This window comes from Bos javanicus, chromosome 3, assembly GCF_032452875.1.
Source record: "Bos javanicus breed banteng chromosome 3, ARS-OSU_banteng_1.0, whole genome shotgun sequence".
Classification (NCBI taxonomy): Eukaryota; Metazoa; Chordata; class Mammalia; order Artiodactyla; family Bovidae; genus Bos; species Bos javanicus.
Genome location: NC_083870.1, coordinates 100,444,766 through 100,458,412, shown reverse-complemented (window position 1 = coordinate 100,458,412; position 13,647 = coordinate 100,444,766). Strand labels below are relative to the sequence as shown.

The following is a 13,647-nucleotide window of genomic DNA, read 5'->3' as shown; positions in this document are numbered from 1 at the left end:
CAGTTTTGGTTTCCTCAGGGTATATACCTAGTAGTGGGATTGCTGGGCATATGGTAGTTTAATTCCTAGTTTTTAAGCAACCTCTGTACTATCTTCTGTAGTGGCTGTATCAATTTATATTCCTATCAACCTTGCAAGAGGATTCCCTTTTCTCCACACCCTTTCCAGCATTTATTGTTTGTAGATTTTTTGATGATGGCCATTCTGATAGGTTTGAGGTGATACTTCAGTGTAGTTTTTGACTTGCATTTCTCTAATAATGAGCGATATTTAGCATCTTTTCATGTATTTATTATCCATTTGTATGTCTTCTTTGAAGAAATGTCTGTTTAGGTCTTTTGCCCACTTTTTAATTAGGTTGTGTGTTTCTCTGGTATTGAGTTTGAGCAGTTTTTATATTTTGGAAATTAATCCTTTGTCAGTTGTTTCATTGTTATTATCTCCTCTCATTCTGAGGGTTGTCTTTTCACCTTGTTTATAGTTTCCTTTGCTGTACAAAAGCTTTTAAGTTTAATTAGGTCCCACTTGTTTATTTTTGTTTTTATTTTCATTTCTCTAGGAGGTGGGTCATAGAGGATCTTGCTATGGTTTATGTCATACAGTGTTCTGCCTGTGTTTTCCTCTAAGAGTTTTATGGTTTCTGATCCTACATTTAGGTCTTTAATCCACTTTGTGTTTATCTTTGTATATAGTATCACTTCAGTTCAGTCACTCAGTTGTGTCCGACTTTTTGTGACCCCATGAGTTGCAGCACACCAGGCTTCCCTGTCCATCACCAACTCCCAGAGTTCACTCAAACTCATGTCCATCGAGTCAGTGATACCATCTAGCCATCATCCTCTGTCGTCCCCTCTCCTCCTGCCCCCAATCCCTCCCAGCATCAGAGTCTTTTCCAATGAGTCAACTCTTCTCATGAGGTGGCCAAAGTACTGGAGTTTCAGCTTTAGCATCATTCCTTCCAAAGAACACCCAGGACTGATCCTCTTTAGAATGGACTGGTTGGATCTCGTTGCAGTCCAAGGGACTCTCAAGAGTCTTCTCCAACACCACAGTTCAAAAGCATCAATTCTTCAGCACTCAGCTTTCTTCACAGTCCAACTCTCACATCCATTCGTGACTACTGGAAAAACCATAGCCTTGACTAGACGGACCTTTGTTGGCAAAGTAATGTCTCTGCTTTTTATATATGCTATCTAGGTCATAACTTTCCTTCCAAGGAGTAAGCGTCTTTTAATTTCATGTATAGTGTTAGGATGGAGAAGGCAATGGCACCCCACTCCAGTACTCTTGCCTGGAAAATCCCATGGATGGAGGAGCCTGGTAGGCTGCAGTCCATGGGGTCGAGAAGAGTCAGACACGACTGAGCGACTTCACTTTCACTTTTCACTTTATGCATTGGAGAAGGAAATGGCAACCCACTCCAGTGTTCTTGCCTGGAGAATCCCAGGGACCGGGGAGCCTGGTGGGCTGCCGTCTCTGGGGTCGCACAGAGTTGGACATGACTGAAGCGACTTAGCAGCAGCAGCAGCAGTGTTAGAAAGTGTTCTAATTTCATTCTTCTACACATAGCTGTCCAGTTCTCCCAGCACCATGTATTGAAGAGACCGTCTTTCCCCATTGTATATTCTTGCCTCCTTTGTCAAAGATAAGGTGCCCATAGGTGCATACGCTTGTCTCTGGGCTTTCTGTCTTGTTCCATTGGTCTGTATTTCTGTTTTTGTGCCGGTACCATACTGTTTTGATGACTGCAGCCTTGTTGTATTGTGAAGTCAGGAAGGTTGATTCCTCCAGCTCCATTGTTCTTTCTCAAGATTGCTTGGAATATTCAGTGTCTTTTGTGTTTCCATATGAATTGAAAAAGTTTTGCTTATAGTTCTGTGAAAAATGCCATTGGTAATTTGATAGGGATTGCATTGAATCTGTAGATTGCATTTGGTAGTATAGTCATTTTCACAATATTGATTCTTCCAACCCAGGAACATGGAATATCTCTCCATTTGTTTATGTCATCTTTGATTTCTTTCATCAGTGTCTTAGTTGTTGCATGTGGAATCTTTGATTTTTGTTGTGACATGTAGGATCTTTAGTTGTAGCATGAGAGCTCTTAGTTGCAGGATGTGGGATCTAGTTCCCTGACCAAGGGTCGAATCTGGGTCCCCTGCATTGGGAGCATGGAGTCTTAGCCACTGGACCACCAGGGTATGACTATGTTTAGTTTTATAAGGAACTGCCAAACTGTCTTCCAAAGTGGCTGTACCAGTTTGCATTCCCACCAGCAATGAATGAGATTTCCTGTTGCTCCATATCCTCACCAGCATTTGGTGTTGTCAGTGTTCCAGATTTTAGCCATTCATATAGGTGTGTAGTGATGTTGTTGTTCAGTTGCTAAGTCATGTCCTATTCTTTGTGACCCCATGAACTGCAGCATGCCAGGCTTCTCTGTCCTTCACTATCTCCCAGATTTTGCTCAAATTCATGTCCATTGAATTGGTGATGCTATCTAACCATTTCATCCTCTGTTGCTGCCTTCTTCTTTTGCCTTCAATCCTCCCCAGCATCAGGATCTTTTCCAGTGAGTTGGCTCTTTGTGTCAGGTGGCCAAAGTATTGGCGCTTCAGCATCTGCTCTTCCAATGGATATTCAGGGTTGATATTCTTTAGGATTGACTGGTTTGATGTCCTTGTAGTCCACAGGACTCTCACAAGTCTTCTCCAGCACCACAATTCGAAAACATAAATTCTTTGACACTCAGCCTTCTTTATGGTCCATCTCTCACATCCGTACATGACTAACAGAAAAGCCATGTGCCGGGGTCCAGCCCCGGTGGATCCAGGGAATTCGAAGCGGGGACAGCGTCGGCAAGGATCAAGAAACAATTGCTTAATTAAATGTTAATTAAGGATATAAAGAGTGGTTAAATAAGGATAGCTCAGTGATGAAATTCAGTGGATAAAAGAGGCTGAATAATTCAGCCAGAAGGTGAGAGAAAGAACGACATGGGGAGACCAAGTTTCGGTGAACAAGGCCCGCACTTTATTTTCCAAAGTAGTTTTTATACCTTAAGTTATGCATAGAGGATAAAGGGGGAAGGTGTAGAGTCATGCAGTAAGCCAGGCTTTCTTCCTGCAAACTTATCATATGCAAAAGTTTAGGTGATTTGCATCATCTTCTGGCCCGGAGGCCTTTAACATTTTAAGATTCTTTCTTCAGAAAACTTATTTTTCTCTAAAGGTGATTAGTCAGGCGCCACCCTCCAAAAGCATTAGATAAAGTTGCATTCCTATAGGGCAAGGGTGTGGTGGGCTATAACAAGAAAAAGACTTAACTCAAGGGTCCAAGGTTACAAACATTAAAGCTACTACTTACACCAATTATGTCAATCAATACACTGCCAGGGACACAGCAGGTAAGGGATATGGAGACTTAGCAGCAAACATTGGCCCAACAAGTGACAAACCCTTCACCAATACAATTTATAATCAATCTTTTAACTGCTCAAAGGAATCTGTATTTAGACAGTTTAGAACATCTCATGCCTCTCACAGTTGGGAGGCTCTGAGCAATCACATGTGGCCGGAAAAACCTATTCAGGCAGGCTAGAGGACTTCCAGAGGAGTTTGTAGGTTGAAACACTATCACACCCAGGAACTTTATTAACTGGAGCCGTAAGTTAACTCCTTTTTTCAGAGAGAGGTAGTGGGGGACAGCCCCCCGTAAAGTCAGAGGTGTAGGTGAGAGCACAAAGCAGAAAGTAGGCAGACTCTGGTTTTGGGGGTAGATGCTCGAGAATTTCCAGGGGGACTCCTGAGGCTCGATCCCGCCTTTGCGTATGCCGAGCCTCCTTCCTCTGACCTTTGCCATGGGCTGAGCTCCTGCACCTGGCATCCATGTTATTGTTCATTCGCCAAGTTGTGTCTGACTCTATGTGACCCCGTGGACTGCAGCATGCCAGGCTTCTCTGCCCCTTACCGTCTCCCAGAATTTGCTGAAGGTCATGTCCGTTGCATTGATTTTGCCATCCAACCATCTCATCCTCTGTTGCTATCTTCTTCTGCTTTCAATCCTTCCTAGCATCAGGGTCTTTTCCAGTGAGTTGGCTCTTTGTATCAAGTGGCCAGAATATTGGAGTTTCAGCTTCAGCATCAGTCTTTCCATTGAGTATTCAGAGTTGATTTCCTTTAAGATTGACTGGTTTGATCTCCTTGCTGTCCAAGGGACTCTCAAGAGTCTTCTTCAGTACCACAGTTCAAAACCATCAATTCTTCAGCCCTCTGCCTTCTCTATGGTCCAGCTCCCACAGCTGTACATGACTACTGGAAAAACCATAGCTTTGACTATATGGACCATAGCTTTGACTATATGGACCTTTGTTGACAAAGTGGTATCTTTGCTTTTTAACACACTAGGTTTGTGTAGGTTTTTCATAGCTTTTCTTCCAAGGAGCAAGTGTCTTTTAGGCTGTGTCTTTATGCAGTCACCATCTGCACTGATTTTAGAGCCCAAGCAGGGGAAATCTGTCACTGTTTCCATTGTTTCCCTGTCTGTTTGCCAGGAAGTGATAGGACTGGCTGCCATGATCTTAGTTTTTTCAATGTTGATTTTAAGCCAGCCTTTTTACTTTCCTCTTTCACCCTTGTCAAGAGGCATTTTAGTTCCTCTTCATTTTCTGCCATTAAGGTGGTGGTATCTGCATACGGGAGGTTAATATTTCTCCCAGCAGTCTTGATTCCAGCTTGTGATTCATCCAGCCTGGCATTTCATACAATGTATTCTGCATAGAAGTTAAACAAATAGGGTGACAGTATACACCCTTGTCGTACTCCTTTCCCAATTTTGAACCAGTCACTTGTTCCATGTGAGGTTCTAATTGTTGCTTCTTGATGCACACAGGTTTCTCAGGAGAGAGGTAAGGTAGTTTGGTTTTCCCATCCTGTTTTTTTTTTTGTTTTTTTTTTTTAAGAATTTTCCAATTTGTTGTGATCCACAAGGCAATGGCACCCCACTCCAGTACTCTTGCCTGGAAAATCCCATGGATGGAGGAGCCTAGTAGGCTGCAGTCCATGGGGTCGCTAAGAGACAGACACGACTGAGCGACTTCACTTTCACTTTTCACTTTCATGCATTGGAGAAGGAAATGGCAACCCACTCCAGTGTTCTTGCCTGGAGAATCCCAGGGACAGGGGAGCCTGGTGGGCTGCCGTCTCTGGGGTCGCACAGAGTCGGACATGACTGAAGTGACTTAGCAGCAGCAGCACACAGTCAAAGGCTTTTGCATTGTCAGTGAAGCAAAAGTAGATGCTTTTCTGGAATTCCCTTGCTTTCTCTATGATCCAATGTATGTTGGCAATTTGTTCTTCTACATTTTCTAAACCTTATACTTCTGGAAGTTCTTGGTTCACATACTGCTGAAGCCTAGCTTGATGGATTTTGAGCATAAACTTTACTAGCATGCAAAATAAGCACAACTGTTCAGTAGTTTGACAATTCACTATCTCAATATTATTTTGATTTGCATTTTCCTGATGACATATGATATGGAGCATCTTTTTATATGAAAAAACCTTAAGCTTTTAAATGTATTTTCCTATTTAGCCTTGGAATAACTTTTACGAGATAGGTAAAATAGATGTTTTTATCTCGGGTGTGCAGATAAGAAAATTTAGATTTAGAAAGGTTTAATGACTGACCAGGATTTATGAGCAGAGTAAGTAGTAGAATTGTGTTAAAATATTTTTTTGACTCAGCCTTGAGTTCTTCATACCATGCAGAAATAATCTTGTTAGGATCATCAAACTGTTTTTACTATTCTTCACATTCATATGAGAACAACACATATCATCTGTGTCAAAATTTATAGAATAAAATACTTTAGTATACCTTGTTTTGTTTGACCTTTATAAGCATGAAATCTAGCCCTTGTTGTTTTTTAGTTGCTAAGTTGTGTCCAGCTCTTTTGTAACCCCTTGGACTGTAAGCCCTCCAAGCTCCTCTATCCTTGGGATTTCCAGGCAAAAATACTGGAGTGGGTTACCATTTCCTTCTCCATAGGATCTTTGCAACCCAGGGAACAAATCCACATCTCCTGCATTGGCAAGGCGGATTCTTTACCATTGAGCCACTAGGGAAGCTCATCTAGCCCTTAGAGGTAGGTAAAATTCCAGGCACAAGTTATATGTTATTGAAAATATGAACCTAATTTTCATAAATTCAAATTTTGTGCTCTTTTCCATGTTTCTTAATATTATTGCATAATGTAAATATTCTGCCATTGGAACCTGTTCTCAGGATGAGGACATCTGAATTTAATAAAAAAAGAGGAGTGAAAAATTTAGAGTTTGATAGGCATACCATATCTCCATATACACTCATTTCCCCCTTGGTTCTTGACCTCAGGATACACCCACACTCAAGTGTGAATAAGTGGAGCTAAAACACCATTATGCCCAGAGCAGTAGTAATGGTACATTTGCTATACAGGAAGGGAAAATTTTTGTGCATCCCAGCAGAATGCTTGCTGCCAGAGGAAAAACCTTGTTTTGGGGAATAATGGTCCTTTTAAGGCCACTTAATAAATGGTATAAAAGTGGATTTCCTTGGTAGGTAATGGCTTCCACTCTTTCCCGTCCTGAAAACTTAAAGAAAAAAACAATAAAAATCAGTCAGCGGAATAGCTACCATCCTGAAGACAGTCAGTAAATAAGTGATAGCAGAGCATATCCTTTTTCCAGTAAAGCCTCTTTTGCTGACATAATTGCATTTGACAGTTTCCATCAATATAACTCCAATGAGCAAGACCCTATGTGAGCCTTATAATGATGATAGTAATAATAAAACAGTAAGTAGCATTCACTTACATTATTGATTATTGATTATTCATCAAATGTTCATTTGGTACCTACTAAACCAGGTTTGTGCTGGGTACTAGTAATATAATTGTGAGCAAAACTGATCTCTCCTTCTCCAGCTAACAATCAGTCTAATAGAAAACAGACAAGCAACTAATTGCAGTAAAGAGTTGGAATTAAATAGAGGTAGGCTGAGGAACAGAGAATGCAATGGCAACCCACTCCAGTACTCTTGCCTGGAAAATCCCATGGATGGAGGAGCCTGGTAGGCTGCAGTCCATGGGGTTGCGAAGAGTCGGACATGACTGAGCAACTTCCCTTTCACTTTTCACTTTCATGCATTGGAGGAGGAAATGGCAACCCACTCCAGTGTTCTTGCCTGGAGAATCCCGGAGACGGGGGAGCCTGGTGGGCTGCCATCTATGGGGTCGCACAGAGTTGGACACGACTGAAGAGACTTAGCAGCAGCAGCAGGCTGAGGAAACTGTGTGTAGGAAAATCTTCTCAGAAGAAATGAGGTTTAAGCTAAGGTCCAAGAATGTATAAAAAGACCAAAGGAACAATCAGAGAGAACTATAGCTGTGAAGCCTTAAAGGTGTGTGTGAGAGCGAGTATGGCATGTTTAACAGATAAAAACTCCAACAAGCCTGAGAATTGTGCAAATAATGATAGAAAGGAAGATAATAGCAGCTAAGTAGTGCCCTCTGTGCACTTTAGACTAAAGGACTTTAGACTTTATCCATTGAAGAGTTTTAAGAAGAGAAATCACCTAGTTATTTCTGCATTTTAAAAAGATCTTTCTGACTGCAGTATTTGTTTTGTTAAATTCATACACTATCACTTAGAAAATAGATACTTATTATATGATATTTGCATTAATAGGGCATTAGGAATCAAGGGGGACAGAACTAAAGTGAAGTCATTTGGGAGGGTGTTACAGGATGATGCTGGCTTGGACTAGTGGACATAGCTGTGGAAGTAAAGTGAAACTGACAGACTAAAGATAAATAGTTTGGAGGTAGAATTGGCAAGGCTCAATGAATAATTGGATGTGTAGGGTCAGAGAAAGTGAAGAAGCAGGAATACCTCTGGGTTTTATGGTACCATTACTGAAATGAAAAACAGAAAAAGGGCAAGACTGAATAGAAAGGTAAGTTGAGCTATAGTTGTAAAACTATATACAACTGTATAGTTGGAGAGAGGTCTGGGATGAAGATACAAATCTGTAAAATATGTGTAGAGAGGAGTGTTTCCAGGGAGAGCTTTAAGGACCATCAACATCTAAGCATCTTAAATATTGAAGAAAGAGGCTGCAAATGATAAGAGGCAAAACAGGGGAATGTAGTTTAATGCATATAAAAATCATTCAAGACAGAAGAATGAATGATACTGTTAGATGCTACTGAGCAGTCAAGTCTGGAAAAGAAGTGAAGAGTGAAAAAGAAAAAGGGAGCTTTCTTGGTGACTCATATAGTAAAGAATCTGCCTGCAATGGAGGTAGACCCGAATTCAACCCCTGGGTCCAGAACGTCCCCTGGAGAAGGGAATGGCTACCCACCCCAGTATTCTTGCCTGGAGAATTCCATGGACAGAGGAGCAAAATGATGAAGGAAGAGGCTGCAAATGATAAGAGGTAAAACAGGGGAATGTAGTTTCATGGATAGAAAAGTCATTTAAGACAGAAGAATGAAAGATACCGTCAGATGCTGCTGAATAGTCAAGCACAGAAAAGAAAAGGTACATTAAAAATGTGGTGAAGGTTTTACATGAAGACATTGGTAACCTGGCAAGAATGGCTTAAATGGGGTGGTAAGGAGGGTGAGGGAAAAATAGGGTGCTAGGGTCTTGGGATATCTGCATTGTGTTGAAGAAAATAGGAGGCGATATGTTGGAGACAGTGAATGTAGATAATTCATTCAAGAAATGTGACTGTGAAGGAGGAAAAAACATTTATAAGGCTAAGTTGTTAAAGAGAGGTATACAGTGATTAAGGGAAATTTTTTTCTTATATCATGGTGGGATAAACTTGAATGTGTTCAGAATGCGATAATCAAAAGATCATGAAGGATACAGAGTCCAGAGATAACTACTAGTAGGTTCGAGGAGGCTGAATGGAATAGGTTTCACCAGAGGTTGTAATGTATTGTCAGTTATTACTTCGTGCTTTCTAAGAGTAAATGATGAGTCAGAGAATTTATGGTTATTTGCCTAAATGAATGCTTTTCTTGCCTTAGCCAAATTTCCTGATTAGGCAGCTTTCCTCCTCAGCCTGCTGTGAATATTCCCTGGGAAAGGGAGGTTAAGGAAATCATTGTTCCTTGGACTGCTTTTATCTGATTGGAGACCTTACCTTGTTTCACTTTGCCTTCGGCCTGTCTTTATGGACAGCTCGGCACCTGAAGTACTGATCTGGAGCCCTGGGCATCCATCCTGCAAATGTAGGCTTTTGTATAGGTGCAAGGATTGGTGAGGATTGGAGAAGGGATGGATTTCCATGGATTCATTTCCTTGTCTAAAAGTGATTCAGAGAGGGGCACATAGGCATTTCATAGAATTTTTGTTTATTGTTTGTCATTCTATCATAGCTCAGTCATGTCCGAATCTTGGTGACCCCATGGACTGAATCCCACCAGGCTCCTCTGTCCATGGGATTTCCCAGGCAAGAATATTGGAGTGGGTTGCCATTTCCTTCTCCAAGGGATCCTCCTGACCCAGGGTTCGAACCTGCATCTCTGGTGTCTTCTACATTGGCGGGCAGATTCTTTACCACTGAGCCACCAGGGAAACTTGTTTATTGTTATTGCCCCCAAATATATTAATAAATCAACCCCGTGTCACCTATTTAAACTATTCAAAAAGCCAGAGCTGTCATGTAGATTCAAAGAATGATATTCCCAATTTTACATATATTGTTTCAGAAAATAGAAAGAGGACACTCTCCTAGCACATTTTATGAGGATAGAATAACCATGATGCCCAAACCAACAAGACAACTTGAGAAGAAAAAGTACATAGCCCAGTTTTATTTATTAATGTAGAGGCAAAAAGTCCTAAATAAAACCTCCAGACCCTGGATGGTTTTATTAGTGAAATAATACCAGTCTTAGACAAACTTGTTCAGAAAATAGAGGAGAGGCAGGAACACTTTGCACTTGGTTTTAGGAGCCTGGCATAATTGTGATACCAAAATCTGACAAAGGCATTATAGTAAAAGAAAACTGGAGGCCATTATCCCTTATGAACATAGGTGTAAAAACCACTAATAAAATATTAGCAAAGATAATCTTATGGCATATTTGACAAAGTTCAGTTTAACCTAGATATGTAAGGTTAGTATTACCCCAAATACTAACCAAATTAGTATTTGGGGTAATACTAATTTGGGGATAATCAAATATTACCCCCACATCAATTCAAAATGGATCATGAACTTAAGCATAAAGGCTAAAACCATAAAGTATTTGGAAATAAAATGTAGGAAAATATTTTTTGTGTCCTTGGCACGGACAAAATTTTCTTAGACAAGATACTAAGAGCACTAACTTTTAAAAAAGAAAACTGGCAAGTTGACCTTCATCAAAATTAAACTTTTGCTCATAAAGGTACCACTTAAAGGAATTTCCTGACGGTCTATTGGTTAGGACACTACGTCTCCACTGCAGAGGGCATGAGTTCAATCCCTGGTCAGGAAATTAAGATCCTGCCAACTGCATGCTCCCCACCCACCAAGGGGAAAAAAAAAAAAACACCAATTGATAACTCCAGTAGGCCAGCCACAGGCTGGGAGAAAATATTTATCAAAGTATCTAACAAAGGACTTATATCTAGAACATATGAGGACCTCTTCTACTCAGTAGTAAAAAAATAAACAGTTCACTTATAAAGGGGCAAAATATTTTATACAAGAATATGTACTGATGACTAATAAGCACGTGACATGGTTGACATTCATCCAGAAAATGTCAGTTGAACCCACAGTGAGATACCAATACACACTCACAAGAATGGTTAAAATTTAAAATACTGATATCATGTAAGTGGCATGAATGTAGAGCAATTATGTTATTAGTGAGGGTAATCTATATTAGCTAGAATGTGAAGCAATAGAAACTCCATACATTGTTAATACAAGTATAACATAGTATTAATACAATCACTTTAGAAAAAGATCTAGTAGTTTCTTATAAACTAAACATACACCAATCCTATAACCCAGCAATCACACTTTTATTTACTCAAGATAAATGAGATACATGCCTGTTGTGAAAGACTTGTACAGGAGTGTTAGTAGCTAAAACCTGAATAGCATCCAAATGTCCATTAGTAGGAGAAAGGATAAATAAAATATGTTCTATTAGTATGATTGGATTTGCTACTGTTACATGCAGGAACATGGATGTATTTCTGAACACTATGCTGAATGAAATAAGCCTTATATAAAAGGGTTCATACTTGTATAATTCCATTCATATGAAGCTTTGGAAAAAAAATCTATGGTGAAAATATAGGAATTGTATTTGCTTGGGGTGAGGGAATAGTGGTTTATTGGGGATTTACTAAGAAAATATATGATAAAACTTTCTGGAGTGATGGAAATGTTCTGTACTTTGGTAGGGATTTAGGTTACCTGAGTGTATACAATTATCATACTTATTGATTGATACACCTAAGATTTGTGCAGTTTAGTGTTTGTAAGTTTACCTTATGGAAAAAAAACCAACATCGTGAAACAGTTGTAAACAAATACTGGATTCTAGTTCATGATATACATGCTGAAGTATGTGCTAATGTCTATAGTCTACTTTAAGATGCATTAAAAAAAAAAGAAAAGAAAAAAACACAGGTGGGTAGATGGCTAAATATGTGACAAAGAAAATAATCACAAAGTTTTAACAGTTGTACAGTTTGGATTGTGGGTGTGTATGTGGATGTTCACTATACAAATTTTGAGAATTTTTATCTCCCTCCATATGTAAAAATAAGTTCCAAGTATATTCACAGACTTAGTGTGAAAAGTAAACCTATAATCTTTTAGAAGAAAATATAAGTAAATGTATTCATGGCTCTGTGTGTCAGGGATATATTTCTTATATGTAAAAACATAACATAAAGGAGAATGATAAAATAGATGGTATAAAAATGAAATTCTTTGACTCTATTAAAAAATAAAAAGATTAAGAGGACATTTTCAATGAATATAATAAAGAGATCAAACCAGTCATTCCTAAAGGAAAGCAACCTTGAATATTAATTGGTAGGACTAATGCTGAAACTCCAATACTTTGGCTACCTGATGTGAAGAGCCAGCTCATTGGAAAAGAGCCTGATGTTGGGAAAGATTGAAGGCAAAAGGAGAAGAGGATGAGATAGTTAGATAGCATCACTGAATCAGTGGACATGAATTTGAGTAAACTCCAGGAGATAGTGAAGGACAGAGAAGCCTGGAGTGCTGCAGTCGCAGAGAGTCAGACACGTCTTAGCTACTGAACAACAGTCCACAAATAATTAGTATCCAGAATATGTCAGGTGAATGCCTATAACCTGATAAGAAAAAAAATCTAATAGAAAAATCAGCCAAGGATATAGACTTGGCCCTGTGTCTTGGTGGGTCCCCCAACCATAGATACAGATGGCTGACTATAATGTGTGGTGTCATTTTATCTAAGGGACTTGAACATCTGTAGGTTTTGGTTATCTGCTGGGAGTTCTGGAACCAATTCTCCACTGATACCAAGTGAACACTGTAAGTGGGTAATTCACAGTTGAGGAAACCCTAATGACCTAACCATATAAAACATTTTTTAGCTTCACTAGTAATTATGGGAAATGCAAGTTAAAACCATATATGATATGATCACAGCCATTAGATTAAACAAAATTAAACAGTCTAACAAATACCAGGTATTGGAGAGTATGTGAAATCGTTTGTTCGACAAATACTTTTTGAGCATCTCTTGTACTACTTGCCAGTCACTGTCCTAAGTCATTGAGATGCATTAGTAAATAAAACAGACAAGATCCCTGTGCTCATGGAGCTTAGATTCTAGTGGGTAAAGACAGAAAATGAACAATAAACATAATAAACAAGTACGTTAGAAGTGATAGGTGTATTGAAGATGTGTAGGTTATAAAAGTAGAGTGGAGTAGGAGGGTGAGGGGGGTGGGAAACAAGTTGTAATATATAGAGCTGTCAGGGTAGTAGGCTTCATTAAGAACTCAGGTGAAAATTGAGCCAAGAGATTTGAAGGTCATAGGGGTTAGCCAGGGAAGAGGAGCATTTTAGGCAGAGTGTACAGGTAAGCACAAGGCTTTAGGCAGAAGAATACTTGATGTGTCTGACAAACAATAGAGTCCAGTGTGGCTGGATCAAGGTGTGCAAGTGGACTGGAGAGAGAAGGTCAGAGAGATACTGGGGAGGGGAGGTGGGTTATCTAGCTAGGTCTTGACTTTTATTCATGAATGAAATGGGGAGCCATTCCAGGGTTTTGAGCAGGAGTGTTGTGATCTTACTGACCTTTAAAAGGATCATTGTTATGTTGAGACTAGACTGTGGAGGGGTAAGGTAGGGATAGAAGCAGGAATGGGATACCAATTGGGAGACAGTTGTGAGGCTGGGGAGAGGACCATCAGTCCTTAGATCACAATAGCAAAACCCAAGAGATTCTGTAACCCATTTAACAGTAAAACATGACCTCATTTGAGCTCTTGTGGTGACAAACCTGAATTGAGATTCTAGAGTTTTATCATATTTATTGTGGTCCTCATACATTTAACTGGAGAAATGTTGATTTGTGTGATGTGT

General features: G+C 39.7%; 1 protein-coding gene across 6 annotated transcripts in view; it reads left to right on the top strand.

The window, feature by feature from the left end:
- Window positions 1–13,647, top strand: part of MAST2 (microtubule associated serine/threonine kinase 2) — a 207,402-nt gene that overhangs the window by 75,464 nt on the left and 118,291 nt on the right. The gene's annotated exons all lie outside the window — the stretch shown is intronic.